At 46.7% G+C, this 3,684-nt stretch overlaps 1 long non-coding RNA gene across 1 annotated transcript; it reads left to right on the top strand.

Moving 5' to 3' along the window:
• The first annotated feature begins 866 nt into the window (after positions 1–866).
• On the top strand, positions 867–3,684 carry LOC112915329 (uncharacterized). The gene is made up of 2 exons (XR_011998009.1): positions 867–1,012; positions 1,168–3,684. It is a non-coding gene; the product is annotated as an uncharacterized lncRNA (long non-coding RNA).

Raw genomic sequence — 3,684 nt, forward strand, 5'->3', positions numbered from 1 at the left:
CTTTTGGATCTGACAGGTTCTTTCTGGGCTCTATAGCAACATGTCTATACCCCCTAGGGTTGAGCCTACCCCTTTCTGGTCCTACATAGGGGAGACAGCCTTAAAATTCAATTGCCTCTTCTTTTGTACCTGGCATGGTGCTGACACTGAGAATCCAATGGTAAACAAGATCCCAAATTAGTAAACTGTGATCTCTGACTCCACTCCCCAGGCTGTGATCCTCCCAGGCTGCTTTCTTAGTCCTCTTCAACCTTGGGTTGTCCAAAATGGGGAGCTGCTGCCAGAGAAGCTGCCCACCTGCTGGTGGAGCTCAGAGCCTGAGGACTGCCCAGCCCAATGAGTGTCTCAGAGGATGCCCAGACCCTGGAATTCAAGAGCCTGGTGGGAGCAATTTTCAGAGTGAGGCATGGGTCACATCAATACATGCAGTGGCCTGTTCACCAACTATCTGTAAGTCTACAATAACTCTGAGCATTTGCAGGTTATACTGGTGCTATTAAATTGTCTCAGGAGAGATGGGACAGTCATCCCTCTACAGAGTGGCAGAGCAAGGGTGGGGGTAGCTGGAATGGTACCTTGGCTCAAATCCCAACTCAGGTCACCCCAACAAGTGGGTACATAAGGACCTGGTGTCATTTTCTACCTGAGACAGACACTTCATGAAGCCAGAACGCATCAGGCTGAGGGGATGAATGCATCAGGCTGAGGGGATGAACGTATCAGATCGATGGATCCAGGCCAATTAAAAGATGTACCTGTGACAGGAAATGGAACGCCAGAGTGGCAAAGGGGAGAAAGCATTTGTATTAATTGGATAGGCTTCAAGACTTTGTGGCCATAGGACAAATTGTTCTTCTTTAGGACAGGACCCCAGGAGGCAGGATGCCCCACCACGGGTGTTCAGGCCCAGCTGAGGAGGCACACTGTGGGGCTGGCCTGGCCATAGATTGCTTGTGTGACCTGGGACTCCGGGGCATTCTGGAGTGCTGAGTGAGATGATACCTGGCCCATGGTAAGAGCTCAAGAAACGTGATCAGTAACCATGATGGTGATGGACATGACAGGACTGGCATTTTTGGAGGACACTCAGATTTCTTTAGTTCCACTGTGTCTCTCCATCCAACCCCAGCCACTGTCTTCTTGTTCTTTCTCTTCCCTTTCCTGCAGAGAGAGAAAATCTGAGGAGGACCGTGCGGAAGAAGGGACTACACAGGACCATATCCTGGACCCCTTGGGCCTCCGTGGTGAGGGGGCCCGGCACAGGAGAACTGTTGGAAGTGAACAGGTGTTATCACAGTGCTTTCGAGCTCGGGAGGCCCAGGGACTCAGAAGCCTATCACTGGGATCTGAGAGACCCGATGACCCACAAGGCAAGGACTGCTGGGAAGCCCCCCACTCACAGCAGAGCCCCTGTAAGGAGAGCCAGGCAGCACAGGGTCTGGGAGAGGCTGAGCTGGCCTGGGCTTTGCCAGCTCTCTCCTTTCTGCTTCCCTCTTCCTCTCCAGCACCAGAGTCTCCTCCCCCTCTCCTGCCATCCCCCTCCTCCCCAAGGCTGGCTACTCCAGTAAGCTTCGCTTTCTGCCTCCCCAAAATACAAAGACCCTTTTTTTATGTTAAGAGGTTAACTGTTAATCACTGAAGGAAAATAAGGAAGAACATGGTAGCAAACACTGAGTGTTTACAAAAGCTTAAGAACCGAGGTCTTAGAGTCATTGTCCCTAGTTTCTTAGTTGGCAAATGGAAATGGCCTGTAGCAGAAATGCGGTGGGCTCTGTATTTTACCAGCTGGTGAATTGGGGCAAAATGCTTGACCCTTTTAGGGTCTTGATTTCTCCATTTTAAGACGGGGATCAAGAGACCCTTGTGCCATACTAAAAGGACTAAATGAGCCCTAGTTTGGTAGCACTGCTCCTAAATGTGTTTCTTTTCTTTCCCTCGGGCCAGGACTTTCAGATTACACTTCATTCATTATTCACATTAATGCATTTTAATCTTTTTACTGGGCTTTTAAAATTGCCAAAATGATACATGTTCATTACAACCAACTCAAATTATAGAATAGAAAACACAAGTTCCCCCTACTTCCCTATTCCACTGCTCAGAGATTGTTTTTCCTGTAATCTGTCACTCTCTGCTCTCTTCATTTTCTCCTAGTCTCTACTCTGGACTGGAGGCTATTTCCCACTGGGTTGAGAGTCCCTCGAGGACAAAAACTGTGTCATAGTCTCCCGGTATCCGGCATGCTTGGCATTCCATATGCATTTGTGGAATGAATTGGATTTCCCTTAAAAAGGGGGTAGGGATGATACTGTTGGGGGCCAGGAATGGGAAGTGAGGAGGAAGCTTTTAGTCAAATAGCTTTATATATAAAATGAGAAACTGAGCAAGTGAGAAAACTGTCTCATGAAACTACATTTACTGCTTGATATTTCCGCTCTAGACTATATTTTTAAAATATAAAAAAAAAAAAAGTCTACTTTTCACCCAACTAAATAGATTTCTTGACTGATTCCCAATTTGAAAAATACTCTCATGCATTGCTCATGGCCATCCACTGGAATTCTCTTTGGAGGAAACTTAGGAGGGCTGGTGGGAGTTAGAATGTTCTCTGTGTAAATGACACCCACGCCCATAGTGCCTGGCATAATCCACGTGAGGCAATAAATCTCCCCAGGCAGATCAGTGAGGCAAGTTCCTGATTACTGTGTCTTATTGTCTCCCAGCCCTACCCAGAGAGGGAGACAGCTTTTGAGATTTTCATTCCCATGTGTCCAGATTTCTAGCCAAACCAATTGCCAAGGCACCAAACACCACCTATAGAGCCTTTAGTAACTGGCTCATCCCACTGGGCCTTGGGGTCTTTATCTCCAACAAGAGGGGGATTGGGTTTGATAATCAGGTTGTATCATTTAAATTCTCTGATATATAACTTTTCTAGGCAACCAAGAGAGGAAGGTAAAGGCGAAATCAACAAGATCCGTTGAAGTGGGCACCTGTTGCTCTGAGCTGTCCAGCTTCCTGTCCCCTTCTTCAGGCAACAGTACCTCCCTATTCTCTGAGGACCTGTCACACCTCCGTTCCTAGGGGTTCTAGTGGAGACAGACAAGGGACCAGGCCTTGACAAAAGCACCTAAGGCCATAACAATTGACTGGGGGTGGATGGGACACCAAGAAGGGCCAACCAGGAGTCTGGTGTGAGCTTTTATATGGGGAGAGGGTCCCTAACTGGAGATCACAGAGGCCTCAAGTTGTCTGCTATGTCTCCTCTCCCTGTTGACTGCAGTCTTAGCTTCACCATGGTCTTGTAAGAAGGGGTACCATTATTCTTCTTTACAGATCAGAAAAGAAAGATTTGGAAAGCTTAAGAAGCCTGTTCAGGATCACACAAAAATGGATTTCAATACTGTTCAAACGTGTCTTGACTCCAAACCTTCTAAACCTATGCATTTTGCTGCTGCTTTAAGGACTTGGGTTAGATGAACAGAATTGTAATCGATTAAGGAATCTCCACTCAGTGATACCTTAACATGACATGCTTTTATTTCTTTTCCAACCAATCTTGTAACCAATTTCTATCATATTTCCCTTTTCCCTTCCTTCTTGAGATCCTGGATGGATCCCATAACTTTAGTGTGACTTTTAGTATTAGAAATCCATTCAGGTTCATTAAAAACTACCATCTTG

This window comes from Vulpes vulpes, chromosome 16, assembly GCF_048418805.1.
Source record: "Vulpes vulpes isolate BD-2025 chromosome 16, VulVul3, whole genome shotgun sequence".
NCBI lineage: Eukaryota > Metazoa > Chordata > Mammalia > Carnivora > Canidae > Vulpes > Vulpes vulpes.